This window comes from Phalangium opilio, unplaced genomic scaffold (assembly GCF_054372755.1).
Source record: "Phalangium opilio isolate 3A_F unplaced genomic scaffold, DU_Popi_V2 ptg000019l_1, whole genome shotgun sequence".
Lineage (NCBI taxonomy): Eukaryota > Metazoa > Arthropoda > Arachnida > Opiliones > Phalangiidae > Phalangium > Phalangium opilio.
Window position 1 is genome coordinate 3,682,617 of NW_028324152.1, and position 12,373 is coordinate 3,694,989.

Genomic DNA, 12,373 nt, shown 5'->3' on the forward strand with positions numbered 1-12,373 from the left:
ATGTGTTCGATTTTCGTCGGAGCCTTGCTGTTATATTACGTGAACTAGATTTCGAAGCTATTAAATTTTGAAAAATTAAAACAATAGGGTAAAAATTCCGAGGAGTTAATTTAGTTAAATTACTGGAATATTCAGCATTCATGTCGCTTCAAAGCAAGGGCTCCGTGGCTTAGTGGTTAAAGCGCCTGTCTTGTAAACAGGAGTTCATGAGTTCGATTCTCGTCGGAGCATTGCTGTTATGTTACTTGAACTAGATTTCGTAGCTATTAAATTTTGAAAAATTAAAAAATAATAGTTGATTTAGATATGCATATAAGCAAACAATAGTGTAAAAGTTCCGATGTGATAATTTAGTTAATTTACTGAAATATTCAGCATTCATATCGCTTCAAAGCAAGGGCTCCGTGGGTTAGTGGTTAAAGCGCCTGTCTTGTAAACAGGAGATCATGAGTTCGATTCTCGTCGGAGCCTCGCTGTTATGTTACTTGAACTAGATTTCGTAGCTATATAATTTTGAAAAATTAAAATAATAGGGCAAAAGTTCCCGTGAGATAATTTAGTTAATTTACTGAAATATTCTGCATTCATATCGCTTCAAAGCAAGGGCTCCGTGGCTTAGTGGTTAAAGCGCCAGTCTTGTAAACAGGAGATCATGTGTTCGATTTTCGTCGGAGCCTTGCTGTTATATTACTTGAACTAGATTTCGTAGCTATTAAATTTTGAAAAATTAAAACAATAGGGTAAAAATTCCGATGAGATAATTTAGTTAATTTACTGAAATATTCAGCATTCATATCGCTTCAAAGCAAGGGCTCCGTGGCTTAGTGGTTAAAGCGCCTGTCTAGTAAACAGGAGATCATGAGTTCGATTCTCGTCGGAGCCTTGCTGTTATGTTACTTGACCTAGATTTCAAAGCTATTAAATTTTGAAAAATTAAAACAATAGGGTAAAAACTCCGATGAGTTAATTTAGTTAAATTACTGGAATATTCAGCATTCATGTCGCTTCAAAGCAAGGGCTCCGTGGCTTAGTGGTTAAAGCGCCTGTCTAGTAAACAGGAGATCATGAGTTCGATTCTCGTCGGAGCCTCGCTGTTATGTTGATTGAACTAGATTTCGTAGCTATTAAATTTTGAAAAATTAAAAATAATAGTTGATTTAGATATGCATATATGCAAACAATAGTGTAAAAGTTCCCATGAGATAATTTAGTTAATTTACTGAAATTTTCAGCATTCATATCGCTTCAAAGCAAGGGCTCCGTGGGTTAGTGGTTAAAGCGCCTGTCTTGTAAACAGGAGATCATGAGTTCGATTCTCGTCGGAGCCTCGCTGTTATGTTACTTGAACTAGATTTCGTAGCTATTAAATTTTGAAAAATTAAAACAATAGGGTAAAAATTCCGATGAGATAATTTAGTTAAATTACTGGAATATTCAGCATTCATGTCGCTTCAAAGCGAGGGCTCCGTGGCTTAGTGGTTAAAGCGCCTGTCAAGTAAACAGGAGATCATGAGTTCGATTCTCGTCGGAGCCTCGCTGTTATGTTACTTGAACTAGATTTCGTAGTTATATAATTTTGAAAAATTAAAATAATAGGGCAAAAGTTCCCATGAGATAATTTAGTTAATTTACTGAAATATTCTGCATTCATATCGCTTCAAAGCAAGGGCTCCGTGGCTTAGTGGTTAAAGCGCCAGTCTTGTAATCAGGAGATCATGTGTTCGATTTTCGTCGGAGCCTTGCTGTTATATTACTTGAACTAGATTTCGAAGCTATTAAATTTTGAAAAATTAAAATTATAGTTGATTTAGATATGCATATATGCAAACAATAGTGTAAAAGTTCCCATGAGATAATTTAGTAAATTTACTGAAATATTCAGCATTCATATCGCTTCAAAGCAAGGGCTCCGTGGCTTAGTGGTTAAAGCGCCTGTCTAGTAAACAGGAGATCATGAGTTCGATTATCGTCGGAGCCTTGCTGTTATGTTACTTGACCTAGATTTCAAAGCTATTAAATTTTGAAAAATTAAAACAATAGGGTAAAAACTCCGATGAGTTAATTTAGTTAAATTACTGGAATATTCAGCATTCATGTCGCTTCAAAGCAAGGGCTCCGTGGCTTAGTGGTTAAAGCGCCTGTCTAGTAAACAGGAGATCACGAGTTCGATTCTCGTCGGAGCCTCGCTGTTATGTTGATTGAACTAAATTTCGTAGCTATTAAATTTTGAAAAATTAAAAATAATAGTTGATTTAGATATGCATATATGCAAACAATAGTGTAAAAGTTCCCATGAGATAATTTAGTTAATTTACTGAAATATTCTGCATTCATATCGCTTCAAACCAAGGGCTCCGTGGGTTAGTGGTTAAAGCGCCTGTCTTGTAAACAGGAGATCATGTGTTCGATTCTCGTTGGAGCCTAGCTGTTATATTACTTGAACTAGATTTCGAAGCTATTAAATTTTGAAAAATTAAAAATTATAGTTGATTTAGATATGCATATATGCAAACAATAGTGTAAAAGATCCCATGAGATAATTTAGTTAATTTACTGTAATATTCAGCATTCATATCGCTTCAAAGCAAGGGCTCCGTGGCTTAGTGGTTAAAGCGCCTGTCTAGTAAACAGGAGATCATGTGTTCGATTTTCGTCGGAGCCTTGCTGTTATATTACTTGAACTAGATTTCGTAGCTATTAAATTTTGAAAAATTAAAACAATAGGGTAAAAATTCCGATGAGATAATTTAGTTAATTTACTGAAATATTCAGCATTCATATCGCTTCAAAGCAAGGGCTCCGTGGCTTAGTGGTTAAAGCGCCTGTCTAGTAAACAGGAGATCATGAGTTCGATTCTCGTCGGAGCCTTGCTGTTATGTTACTTGACCTAGATTTCAAAGCTATTAAATTTTGAAAAATTAAAACAATAGGGTAAAAACTCCGATGAGTTAATTTAGTTAAATTACTGGAATATTCAGCATTCATGTCGCTTCAAAGCAAGGGCTCCGTGGCTTAGTGGTTAAAGCGCCTGTCTAGTAAACAGGAGATCATGAGTTCGATTCTCGTCGGAGCCTCGCTGTTATGTTGATTGAACTAGATTTCGTAGCTATTAAATTTTGAAAAATTAAAAATAATAGTTGATTTAGATATGCATATATGCAAACAATAGTGTAAAAGTTCCCATGAGATAATTTAGTTAATTTACTGAAATATTCAGCATTCATATCGCTTCAAAGCAAGGGCTCCGTGGGTTAGTGGTTAAAGCGCCTGTCTTGTAAACAGGAGATCATGAGTTCGATTCTCGTCGGAGCCTCGCTGTTATGTTACTTGAACTAGATTTCGTAGCTATTAAATTTTGAAAAATTAAAACAATAGGGTAAAAATTCCGATGAGATAATTTAGTTAAATTACTGGAATATTCAGCATTCATGTCGCTTCAAAGCGAGGGCTCCGTGGCTTAGTGGTTAAAGCGCCTGTCAAGTAAACAGGAGATCATGAGTTCGATTCTCGTCGGAGCCTCGCTGTTATGTTACTTGAACTAGATTTCGTAGCTATATAATTTTGAAAAATTAAAATAATAGGGCAAAAGTTCCCATGAGATAATTTAGTTAATTTACTGAAATATTCTGCATTCATATCGCTTCAAAGCAAGGGCTCCGTGGCTTAGTGGTTAAAGCGCCAGTCTTGTAATCAGGAGATCATGTGTTCGATTTTCGTCGGAGCCTTGCTGTTATATTACTTGAACTAGATTTCGAAGCTATTAAATTTTGAAAAATTAAAATTATAGTTGATTTAGATATGCATATATGCAAACAATAGTGTAAAAGTTCCCATGAGATAATTTAGTAAATTTACTGAAATATTCAGCATTCATATCGCTTCAAAGCAAGGGCTCCGTGGCTTAGTGGTTAAAGCGCCTGTCTAGTAAACAGGAGATCATGAGTTCGATTATCGTCGGAGCCTTGCTGTTATGTTACTTGACCTAGATTTCAAAGCTATTAAATTTTGAAAAATTAAAACAATAGGGTAAAAACTCCGATGAGTTAATTTAGTTAAATTACTGGAATATTCAGCATTCATGTCGCTTCAAAGCAAGGGCTCCGTGGCTTAGTGGTTAAAGCGCCTGTCTAGTAAACAGGAGATCACGAGTTCGATTCTCGTCGGAGCCTCGCTGTTATGTTGATTGAACTAAATTTCGTAGCTATTAAATTTTGAAAAATTAAAAATAATAGTTGATTTAGATATGCATATATGCAAACAATAGTGTAAAAGTTCCCATGAGATAATTTAGTTAATTTACTGAAATATTCTGCATTCATATCGCTTCAAACCAAGGGCTCCGTGGGTTAGTGGTTAAAGCGCCTGTCTTGTAAACAGGAGATCATGTGTTCGATTCTCGTTGGAGCCTAGCTGTTATATTACTTGAACTAGATTTCGAAGCTATTAAATTTTGAAAAATTAAAAATTATAGTTGATTTAGATATGCATATATGCAAACAATAGTGTAAAAGATCCCATGAGATAATTTAGTTAATTTACTGTAATATTCAGCATTCATATCGCTTCAAAGCAAGGGCTCCGTGGCTTAGTGGTTAAAGCGCCTGTCTAGTAAACAGGAGATCATGAGTTCGATTCTCGTCGGAGCCTTGCTGTTATGTTACTTGACATAGATTTCGTAGCTATTAAATGTTGAAAAATTCAAACAATAGGGTAAAAATTCCGATGAGTTAATTTAGTTAAATTATTGGAATATTCAGCATTCATGTCGCTTCATAGCAAGGGCTCCGTGGCTTAGTGGTTAAAGCGCCTGTCTTGTAAACAGGAGATCATGAGTTCGATTCTCGTCGGAGCCTCGCTGTCATGTTACTTGAACTAGATTTCGTAGCTATTAAATTTTGAAAAATTAAAACAATAGGGTAAAAATTCCGATGAGTTTATTTAGTTAAATTACTGGAATATTCAGCATTCATGTCGCTTCAAAGCAAGGGCTCCGTGGCTTAGTGGTTAAAGCGCCTGTCTAGTAAACAGGAGATCAGGAGTTCGATTCTCGTCGGAGCCTCGCTGTTATGTTACTTGAACTAGATTTCGTAGCTATATAATTTTGAAAAATTAAAATAATAGGGCAAAAGTTCCCATGAGATAATTTAGTTAATTTACTGAAATATTCTGCATTCATATCGCTTCAAGGCAAGGGCTCCGTGGCTTAGTGGTTAAAGCGCCAGTCATGTAAACAGGAGAGCATGTGTTCGATTCTCGTCGGAGCCTTGCTGTTATGTTGATTGAACTAGATTTCGAAGCTATTAAATTTTGAAAAATTAAAAATAATATTTGAAAAATTAAAAATAATATTTGATTTAGATATGCATATATGCAAACAATAGTGTAAAATTCCCATGAGATAATTTTGTTAATTTACTGAAATATTCAGCATTCATATCGCTTCAAGGCAAGGGCTCCGTTGCTTAGTGGTTAAAGCGCCTGTCTAGTAAACAGGAGATCATGAGTTCGATTCTCGTCGGAGCCTTGCTGTTATGTTGATTGAACTAGATTTCGTAGCTATTAAATTTTGAAAAATTAAAACAATAGGGTAAAAATTCTGAGGCGTTAATTTAGTTAAATTACTGGAATATTCAGCATTCATGTCGCTTCAAAGCAAGGGCTCCGTGGCTTAGTGGTTAAAGCACCTGTCTAGTAAACAGGAGATCATGAACTCGATTCTCGTCGGAGCCTCGCTGTTATGTTACATGAACTAGATTTCGTAGCTATATAATTTTGAAAAATTAAAATAATAGGGCAAAAGTTCCCATGAGATAATTTAGTTAATTTACTGAAATATTCTGCATTCATATCGCTTCAAAGCAAGGGCTCAGTGGCTTAGTGGTTAAAGCGCCAGTCTTGTAAACAGGAGATCATGTGTTCGATTCTCGTCGGAGCATTGCTGTTATATTACTTGAACTAGATTTCGAAGCTATTAAATTTTGAAAAATTAAAAATAATATTTGAAAAATTAAAAATAATATTTGATTTAGATATGCATATATGCAAACAATAGTGTAAAAATTCCCATGAGATAATTTTGTTAATTTACTGAAATATTCAGCATTCATATCGCTTCAAGGCAAGGGCTCCGTTGCTTAGTGGTTAAAGCGCCTGTCTAGTAAACAGGAGATCATGAGTTCGATTCTCGTCGGAGCCTTGCTGTTATGTTGATTGAACTAGATTTCGTAGCTATTAAATTTTGAAAAATTAAAACAATAGGGTAAAAATTCCGATTAGTTAATTTAGTTAAATTACTGGAATATTCAGCATTCATGTCGCTTCAAAGCAAGGGCTCCGTGGCTTAGTGGTTGAAGCGCCTGTCTTGTAAACAGGAGATCATGAGTTCGGTTCTCGTCGGAGCCTCGCTGTTATATTACTTGAACTAGATTTCGAAGCTATTGAATTTTGAAAAATTAAAAAATAATAGTTGATTTAGATATGCATATATGCAAACAATAGTGTAAAAGTTCCGATGTGATAATTTAGTTAATTTACTGAAATATTCAGCATTCATATCGCTTCAAAGCAAGGGTTCCGTGGCTTAGTGGTTAAAGCGCCTGTCTTGTAAACAGGAGATCATGAGTTCGATTCTCGTCGGAGCCTTGCTGTTATGTTACTTGACCTAGATTTCGTAGCTATTAAATTTTGAAAAATTAAAACAATAGGGTAAAAATTCCGATTAGTTAATTTAGTTAAATTACTGGAATATTCAGCATTCATGTCGCTTCAAAGCAAGGGCTCCGTGGCTTAGTGGTTAAAGCGCCTGTCTTGTAAACAGGAGATCATGAGTTCGGTTCTCGTCGGAGCCTCGCTGTTATATTACTTGAACTAGATTTCGAAGCTATTAAATTTTGAAAAATTAAAAAATAATAGTTGATTTAGATATGCATATAAGCAAACAATAGTGTAAAAGTTCCGATGTGATAATTTAGTTAATTTACTGAAATATTCAGCATTCATATCGCTTCAAAGCAAGGGCTCCGTGGCTTAGTGGTTAAAGCGCCTGTCTTGTAAACAGGAGATCATGAGTTCGATTCTCGTCGGAGCCTCGCTGTTATGTTACTTGAACTAGATTTCGTAGCTATTAAATTTTGAAAAATTAAAACAATAGGGTAAAAATTCCGATGAGTTAATTTAGTTAAATTACTGGAATATTCAGCATTCATGTCGCTTGAAAGCGAGGGCTCCGTGGCTTAGTGGTTAAAGCGCCTGTCTTGTAAACAGGAGATCATGAGTTCGATTCTCGTCGGAGCATTGCTGTTATGTTACTTGACCTAGATTTCGTAGCTATTAAATTTTGAAAAATTAAAGCAATAGGGTAAAAATTCCGATGAGATAATTTAGTTAATTTACTGAAATATTCTGCATTCATATCGCTCCAAAGCAACGGCTCCGTGGCTTAGTGGTTAAAGCGCCTGTCTAGTAAACAGGAGATCATGAGTTCGATTCTCGTCGGAGCCTCGCTGTTATGTTAACTGAACTAGATTTCGTAGCTATATAATTTTGAAAAATTAAAATAATAGGGCAAAAGTTCCCATGAGATAATTTAGTTAATTTACTGAAATATTCTGCATTCATATCGCTTCAATGCAAGGGCTCCGTGGCTTAGTGGTTAAAGCGCCAGTCTTGTAAACAGGAGATCATGTGTTCGATTCTCGTCGGATCCTTGCTGTTATATTACTTGAACTAGATTTCGAAGCTATTAAATTTTGAAAAATTAAAAATAATAGTTGATTTAGATATGCATATATGCAAACAATAGTGTAAAAGTTCCCATGAGATAATTTAGTAAATTTACTGAAATATTCAGCATTCATATCGCTTCAAAGTAAGGGCTCCGTGGCTTAGTGGTTAAAGCGCCTGTCTAGTAAACAGGAAATCATGAGTTCGATTCTCGTCGGAGCCTTGCTGTTATGTTACTTGACCTAGATTTCGTAGCTATTAAATTTTGAAAAATTAAAACAATAGGGTAAAAACTCCGATGAGTTAATTTAGTTAAATTACTGGAATATTCAGCATTCATGTCGCTTCAAAGCAAGGGCTCCGTGGCTTAGTGGTTAATGCGCCTGTCTAGTAAACAGGAGATCATGAGTTCGATTCTCGTCGGAGCCCCGCTGTTATGTTGATTGAACTAGATTTCGAAGCTATTAAATTTTGAAAAATTAAAAATAATAGTTGATTTAGATATGCATATATGCAAACAATAGTGTAAAAGTTCCCATGAGATAATTTAGTTAATTTACTGAAATATTCAGCATTCATATCGCTTCAAAGCAAGGGCTACGTGGCTTAGTGGTTAAAGCGCCTGTCTAGTAAACAGGAGATCATGAGTTCGATTCTCGTCGGAGTCTTGCTGTTATGTTACTTGACCTAGATTTCGTAGCTATTAAATTTTGAAAAATTAAAAATAATAGTTGATTAAGATATGCATATATGCAAACAATAGTGTAAAAGTTACGTTGAGATAATTTAGTTAATTTACTGAAATATTCTGCATTCATATCGCTTCAAAGCAAGGGCTCCGTGGCTTAGTGGTTAAAGCGAAAGTCTTGTAAACAGGAGATCATGTGTTCGATTCTCGTCGGAGCCTTGCTGTTATATTACTTGAACTAGATTTCGAAGCTATTAAATTTTGAAAAATTAAAAAATAATAGTTGATTTAGATATGCATATAAGCAAACAATAGTGTAAAAGTTCCGATGTGATAATTTAGTTAATTTACTGAAATATTCAGCATTCATATCGCTTCAAAGCAACGGCTCCGTGGCTTAGTGGTTAAAGCGCCTGTCTTGTAAACAGGAGATCATGAGTTCGGTTCTCGTCGGAGCCTCGCTGTTATATTACTTGAACTAGATTTCGAAGCTATTAAATTTTGAAAAATTAAAAAATAATAGTTGATTTAGATATGCATATAAGCAAACAATAGTGTAAAAGTTCCGATGTGATAATTTAGTTAATTTACTGAAATATTCAGCATTCAGATCGCTTCAAAGCAAGGGTTCCGTGGCTTAGTGGTTAAAGCGCCTGTCTTGTAAACAGGAGATCATGAGTTCGATTCTCGTCGGAGCCTTGCTGTTATGTTACTTGACCTAGATTTCGTAGCTATTAAATTTTGAAAAATTAAAACAATAGGGTAAAAATTCCGATTAGTTAATTTAGTTAAATTACTGGAATATTCAGCATTCATGTCGCTTCAAAGCAAGGGCTCCGTGGCTTAGTGGTTAAAGCGCCTGTCTTGTAAACAGGAGATCATGAGTTCGGTTCTCGTCGGAGCCTCGCTGTTATATTACTTGAACTAGATTTCGAAGCTATTAAATTTTGAAAAATTAAAAAATAATAGTTGATTTAGATGCATATAAGCAAACAATAGTGTAAAAGTTCCGATGTGATAATTTAGTTAATTTACTGAAATATTCAGCATTCATATCGCTTCAAAGCAACGGCTCCGTGGCTTAGTGGTTAAAGCGCCTGTCTTGTAAACAGGAGATCATGAGTTCGGTTCTCGTCGGAGCCTCGCTGTTATATTACTTGAACTAGATTTCGAAGCTATTAAATTTTGAAAAATTAAAAAATAATAGTTGATTTAGATATGCATATAAGCAAACAATAGTGTAAAAGTTCCGATGTGATAATTTAGGCAATTTACTGAAATATTCAGCATTCATATCGCTTCAAAGCAAGGGTTCCGTGGCTTAGTGGTTAAAGCGCCTGTCTTGTAAACAGGAGATCATGAGTTCGATTCTCGTCGGAGCCTTGCTGTTATGTTACTTGACCTAGATTTCGTAGCTATTAAATTTTGAAAAATTAAAACAATAGGGTAAAAATTCCGATTAGTTAATTTAGTTAAATTACTGGAATATTCAGCATTCATGTCGCTTCAAAGCAAGGGCTCCGTGGCTTAGTGGTTAAAGCGCCTGTCTTGTAAACAGGAGATCATGAGTTCGATTCTCGTCGGAGCCTTGCTGTTATGTTACTTGACCTAGATTTCGTAGCTATTAAATTTTGAAAAATTAAAACAATAGGGTAAAAATTCCGATTAGTTAATTTAGTTAAATTACTGGAATATTCAGCATTCATGTCGCTTCAAAGCAAGGGCTCCGTGGCTTAGTGGTTAAAGCGCCTGTCTTGTAAACAGGAGATCATGAGTTCGGTTCTCGTCGGAGCCTCGCTGTTATATTACTTGAACTAGATTTCGAAGCTATTAAATTTTGAAAAATTAAAAAATAATAGTTGATTTAGATATGCATATAAGCAAACAATAGTGTAAAAGTTCCGATGTGATAATTTAGTTAATTTACTGAAATATTCAGCATTCATATCGCTTCAAGGCAACGGCTCCGTGGCTTAGTGGTTAAAGCGCCTGTCTTGTAAACAGGAGATCATGAGTTCGGTTCTCGTCGGAGCCTCGCTGTTATATTACTTGAACTAGATTTCGAAGCTATTAAATTTTGAAAAATTAAAAAATAATAGTTGATTTAGATATGCATATAAGCAAACAATAGTGTAAAAGTTCCGATGTGATAATTTAGTTAATTTACTGAAATATTCAGCATTCATATCGCTTCAAAGCAAGGGTTCCGTGGCTTAGTGGTTAAAGCGCCTGTCTTGTAAACAGGAGATCATGAGTTCGATTCTCGTCGGAGCCTTGCTGTTATGTTACTTGACCTAGATTTCGTAGCTATTAAATTTTGAAAAATTAAAACAATAGGGTAAAAATTCCGATTTGTTAATTTAGTTAAATTACTGGAATATTCAGCATTCATGTCGCTTCAAAGCAAGGGCTCCGTGGCTTAGTGGTTAAAGCGCCTGTCTTGTAAACAGGAGATCATGAGTTCGGTTCTCGTCGGAGCCTCGCTGTTATATTACTTGAACTAGATTTCGAAGCTATTAAATTTTGAAAAATTAAAAAATAATAGTTGATTTAGATATGCATATAAGCAAACAATAGTGTAAAAGTTCTGATGTGATAATTTAGTTAATTTACTGAAATATTCAGCATTCATATCGCTTCAAAGCAAGGGTTCCGTGGCTTAGTGGTTAAAGCGCCTGTCTAGTAAACAGGAGATCATGAGTTCGATTCTCGTCGGAGCATTGCTGTTATGTTACTTGACCTAGATTTCGTAGCTATTAAATTTTGAAAAATTAAAGCAATAGGGTAAAAATTCCGATGAGATAATTTAGTTAATTTACTGAAATATTCTGCATTCATATCGCTTCAAAGCAACGGCTCCGTGGCTTAGTGGTTAAAGCGCCTGTCTAGTAAACAGGAGATCATGAGTTCGATTCTCGTCGGAGCCTCGCTGTTATGTTACTTGAACTAGATTTCGTAGCTATATAATTTTGAAAAATTAAAATAATAGGGCAAAAGTTCCCATGAGATAATTTAGTTAATTTACTGAAATATTCTGCATTCATATCGCTTCAAAGCAAGGGCTCCGTGGCTTAGTGGTTAAAGCGCCAGTCTTGTCAACAGGAGATCATGTGTTCGTTTCTCGTCGGATCCTTGCTGTTATATTACTTGAACTAGATTTCGAAGCTATTAAATTTTGAAAAATTAAAAATAATAGTTGATTTAGATATGCATATATGCAAACAATAGTGTAAAAGTTCCCATGAGATAATTTAGTAAATTTACTGAAATATTCAGCATTCATATCGCTTCAAAGTAAGGGCTCCGTGGCTTAGTGGTTAAAGCGCCTGTCTAGTAAACAGGAGATCATGAGTTCGATTCTCGTCGGAGCCTTGCTGTTATGTTACTTGACCTAGATTTCGTAGCTATTAAATTTTGAAAAATTAAAACAATAGGGTAAAAACTATGATGAGTTAATTTAGTTAAATTACTGGAATATTCAGCATTCATGTCGCTTCAAAGCAAGGGCTCCGTGGCTTAGTGGTTAATGCGCCTGTCTAGTAAACAGGAGATCATGAGTTCGATTCTCGTCGGAGCCCCGCTGTTATGTTGATTGAACTAGATTTCGAAGCTATTAAATTTTGAAAAATTAAAAATAATAGTTGATTTAGATATGCATATATGCAAACAATAGTGTAAAAGTTCCCATGAGATAATTTAGTAAATTTACTGAAATATTCAGCATTCATATCGCTTCAAAGCAAGGGCTCCGTGGCTTAGTGGTTAAAGCGCCTGTCTAGTAAACAGGAGATCATGAGTTCGATTCTCGTCGGAGTCTTGCTGTTATGTTACTTGACCTAGATTTCGTAGCTATTAAATTTTGAAAAATTAAAAATAATAGTTGATTTAGATATGCATATATGCAAACAATAGTGTAAAAGTTACGTTGAGATATATTAGTTAATTTACTGAAATATTCTGCAT

General features: G+C 35.1%; 37 non-coding genes across 37 annotated transcripts; all 37 read left to right on the forward strand.

The window, feature by feature from the left end:
• Nucleotides 1-158: 158 nt before the first annotated feature.
• Nucleotides 159-231, forward strand: TRNAT-UGU (transfer RNA threonine (anticodon UGU)). The gene has a single exon. It is a non-coding gene; the product is annotated as a tRNA-Thr (tRNA).
• Nucleotides 232-398: 167 nt separating this feature from the next.
• TRNAT-UGU (transfer RNA threonine (anticodon UGU)) lies at nucleotides 399-471 on the forward strand. The gene has a single exon. It is a non-coding gene; the product is annotated as a tRNA-Thr (tRNA).
• Nucleotides 472-810: 339 nt separating this feature from the next.
• On the forward strand, nucleotides 811-883 carry TRNAT-AGU (transfer RNA threonine (anticodon AGU)). Its single transcript has one exon. It is a non-coding gene; the product is annotated as a tRNA-Thr (tRNA).
• A 133-nt stretch (nucleotides 884-1,016) lies between these two features.
• TRNAT-AGU (transfer RNA threonine (anticodon AGU)) lies at nucleotides 1,017-1,089 on the forward strand. Its single transcript has one exon. It is a non-coding gene; the product is annotated as a tRNA-Thr (tRNA).
• A 166-nt stretch (nucleotides 1,090-1,255) lies between these two features.
• On the forward strand, nucleotides 1,256-1,328 carry TRNAT-UGU (transfer RNA threonine (anticodon UGU)). Its single transcript has one exon. It is a non-coding gene; the product is annotated as a tRNA-Thr (tRNA).
• Nucleotides 1,329-1,461: 133 nt separating this feature from the next.
• Nucleotides 1,462-1,534, forward strand: TRNAT-AGU (transfer RNA threonine (anticodon AGU)). The gene has a single exon. It is a non-coding gene; the product is annotated as a tRNA-Thr (tRNA).
• A 577-nt stretch (nucleotides 1,535-2,111) lies between these two features.
• On the forward strand, nucleotides 2,112-2,184 carry TRNAT-AGU (transfer RNA threonine (anticodon AGU)). The gene has a single exon. It is a non-coding gene; the product is annotated as a tRNA-Thr (tRNA).
• Nucleotides 2,185-2,795: 611 nt separating this feature from the next.
• On the forward strand, nucleotides 2,796-2,868 carry TRNAT-AGU (transfer RNA threonine (anticodon AGU)). The gene has a single exon. It is a non-coding gene; the product is annotated as a tRNA-Thr (tRNA).
• Nucleotides 2,869-3,001: 133 nt separating this feature from the next.
• Nucleotides 3,002-3,074, forward strand: TRNAT-AGU (transfer RNA threonine (anticodon AGU)). The gene has a single exon. It is a non-coding gene; the product is annotated as a tRNA-Thr (tRNA).
• Nucleotides 3,075-3,240: 166 nt separating this feature from the next.
• Nucleotides 3,241-3,313, forward strand: TRNAT-UGU (transfer RNA threonine (anticodon UGU)). Its single transcript has one exon. It is a non-coding gene; the product is annotated as a tRNA-Thr (tRNA).
• A 133-nt stretch (nucleotides 3,314-3,446) lies between these two features.
• Nucleotides 3,447-3,519, forward strand: TRNAT-AGU (transfer RNA threonine (anticodon AGU)). The gene has a single exon. It is a non-coding gene; the product is annotated as a tRNA-Thr (tRNA).
• Nucleotides 3,520-4,096: 577 nt separating this feature from the next.
• TRNAT-AGU (transfer RNA threonine (anticodon AGU)) lies at nucleotides 4,097-4,169 on the forward strand. Its single transcript has one exon. It is a non-coding gene; the product is annotated as a tRNA-Thr (tRNA).
• Nucleotides 4,170-4,574: 405 nt separating this feature from the next.
• On the forward strand, nucleotides 4,575-4,647 carry TRNAT-AGU (transfer RNA threonine (anticodon AGU)). The gene has a single exon. It is a non-coding gene; the product is annotated as a tRNA-Thr (tRNA).
• A 133-nt stretch (nucleotides 4,648-4,780) lies between these two features.
• Nucleotides 4,781-4,853, forward strand: TRNAT-UGU (transfer RNA threonine (anticodon UGU)). Its single transcript has one exon. It is a non-coding gene; the product is annotated as a tRNA-Thr (tRNA).
• Nucleotides 4,854-4,986: 133 nt separating this feature from the next.
• Nucleotides 4,987-5,059, forward strand: TRNAT-AGU (transfer RNA threonine (anticodon AGU)). Its single transcript has one exon. It is a non-coding gene; the product is annotated as a tRNA-Thr (tRNA).
• Nucleotides 5,060-5,451: 392 nt separating this feature from the next.
• TRNAT-AGU (transfer RNA threonine (anticodon AGU)) lies at nucleotides 5,452-5,524 on the forward strand. The gene has a single exon. It is a non-coding gene; the product is annotated as a tRNA-Thr (tRNA).
• Nucleotides 5,525-6,123: 599 nt separating this feature from the next.
• TRNAT-AGU (transfer RNA threonine (anticodon AGU)) lies at nucleotides 6,124-6,196 on the forward strand. The gene has a single exon. It is a non-coding gene; the product is annotated as a tRNA-Thr (tRNA).
• Nucleotides 6,197-6,329: 133 nt separating this feature from the next.
• TRNAT-UGU (transfer RNA threonine (anticodon UGU)) lies at nucleotides 6,330-6,402 on the forward strand. Its single transcript has one exon. It is a non-coding gene; the product is annotated as a tRNA-Thr (tRNA).
• A 167-nt stretch (nucleotides 6,403-6,569) lies between these two features.
• TRNAT-UGU (transfer RNA threonine (anticodon UGU)) lies at nucleotides 6,570-6,642 on the forward strand. Its single transcript has one exon. It is a non-coding gene; the product is annotated as a tRNA-Thr (tRNA).
• Nucleotides 6,643-6,775: 133 nt separating this feature from the next.
• TRNAT-UGU (transfer RNA threonine (anticodon UGU)) lies at nucleotides 6,776-6,848 on the forward strand. The gene has a single exon. It is a non-coding gene; the product is annotated as a tRNA-Thr (tRNA).
• A 167-nt stretch (nucleotides 6,849-7,015) lies between these two features.
• TRNAT-UGU (transfer RNA threonine (anticodon UGU)) lies at nucleotides 7,016-7,088 on the forward strand. The gene has a single exon. It is a non-coding gene; the product is annotated as a tRNA-Thr (tRNA).
• Nucleotides 7,089-7,221: 133 nt separating this feature from the next.
• Nucleotides 7,222-7,294, forward strand: TRNAT-UGU (transfer RNA threonine (anticodon UGU)). The gene has a single exon. It is a non-coding gene; the product is annotated as a tRNA-Thr (tRNA).
• Nucleotides 7,295-7,427: 133 nt separating this feature from the next.
• TRNAT-AGU (transfer RNA threonine (anticodon AGU)) lies at nucleotides 7,428-7,500 on the forward strand. Its single transcript has one exon. It is a non-coding gene; the product is annotated as a tRNA-Thr (tRNA).
• A 372-nt stretch (nucleotides 7,501-7,872) lies between these two features.
• Nucleotides 7,873-7,945, forward strand: TRNAT-AGU (transfer RNA threonine (anticodon AGU)). Its single transcript has one exon. It is a non-coding gene; the product is annotated as a tRNA-Thr (tRNA).
• Nucleotides 7,946-8,796: 851 nt separating this feature from the next.
• TRNAT-UGU (transfer RNA threonine (anticodon UGU)) lies at nucleotides 8,797-8,869 on the forward strand. The gene has a single exon. It is a non-coding gene; the product is annotated as a tRNA-Thr (tRNA).
• A 167-nt stretch (nucleotides 8,870-9,036) lies between these two features.
• Nucleotides 9,037-9,109, forward strand: TRNAT-UGU (transfer RNA threonine (anticodon UGU)). The gene has a single exon. It is a non-coding gene; the product is annotated as a tRNA-Thr (tRNA).
• A 133-nt stretch (nucleotides 9,110-9,242) lies between these two features.
• TRNAT-UGU (transfer RNA threonine (anticodon UGU)) lies at nucleotides 9,243-9,315 on the forward strand. The gene has a single exon. It is a non-coding gene; the product is annotated as a tRNA-Thr (tRNA).
• A 165-nt stretch (nucleotides 9,316-9,480) lies between these two features.
• TRNAT-UGU (transfer RNA threonine (anticodon UGU)) lies at nucleotides 9,481-9,553 on the forward strand. The gene has a single exon. It is a non-coding gene; the product is annotated as a tRNA-Thr (tRNA).
• Nucleotides 9,554-9,720: 167 nt separating this feature from the next.
• On the forward strand, nucleotides 9,721-9,793 carry TRNAT-UGU (transfer RNA threonine (anticodon UGU)). The gene has a single exon. It is a non-coding gene; the product is annotated as a tRNA-Thr (tRNA).
• Nucleotides 9,794-9,926: 133 nt separating this feature from the next.
• Nucleotides 9,927-9,999, forward strand: TRNAT-UGU (transfer RNA threonine (anticodon UGU)). Its single transcript has one exon. It is a non-coding gene; the product is annotated as a tRNA-Thr (tRNA).
• A 133-nt stretch (nucleotides 10,000-10,132) lies between these two features.
• TRNAT-UGU (transfer RNA threonine (anticodon UGU)) lies at nucleotides 10,133-10,205 on the forward strand. The gene has a single exon. It is a non-coding gene; the product is annotated as a tRNA-Thr (tRNA).
• A 167-nt stretch (nucleotides 10,206-10,372) lies between these two features.
• TRNAT-UGU (transfer RNA threonine (anticodon UGU)) lies at nucleotides 10,373-10,445 on the forward strand. Its single transcript has one exon. It is a non-coding gene; the product is annotated as a tRNA-Thr (tRNA).
• A 167-nt stretch (nucleotides 10,446-10,612) lies between these two features.
• TRNAT-UGU (transfer RNA threonine (anticodon UGU)) lies at nucleotides 10,613-10,685 on the forward strand. Its single transcript has one exon. It is a non-coding gene; the product is annotated as a tRNA-Thr (tRNA).
• A 133-nt stretch (nucleotides 10,686-10,818) lies between these two features.
• Nucleotides 10,819-10,891, forward strand: TRNAT-UGU (transfer RNA threonine (anticodon UGU)). The gene has a single exon. It is a non-coding gene; the product is annotated as a tRNA-Thr (tRNA).
• Nucleotides 10,892-11,264: 373 nt separating this feature from the next.
• TRNAT-AGU (transfer RNA threonine (anticodon AGU)) lies at nucleotides 11,265-11,337 on the forward strand. Its single transcript has one exon. It is a non-coding gene; the product is annotated as a tRNA-Thr (tRNA).
• A 372-nt stretch (nucleotides 11,338-11,709) lies between these two features.
• On the forward strand, nucleotides 11,710-11,782 carry TRNAT-AGU (transfer RNA threonine (anticodon AGU)). The gene has a single exon. It is a non-coding gene; the product is annotated as a tRNA-Thr (tRNA).
• A 372-nt stretch (nucleotides 11,783-12,154) lies between these two features.
• On the forward strand, nucleotides 12,155-12,227 carry TRNAT-AGU (transfer RNA threonine (anticodon AGU)). The gene has a single exon. It is a non-coding gene; the product is annotated as a tRNA-Thr (tRNA).
• Nucleotides 12,228-12,373: the final 146 nt, after the last annotated feature.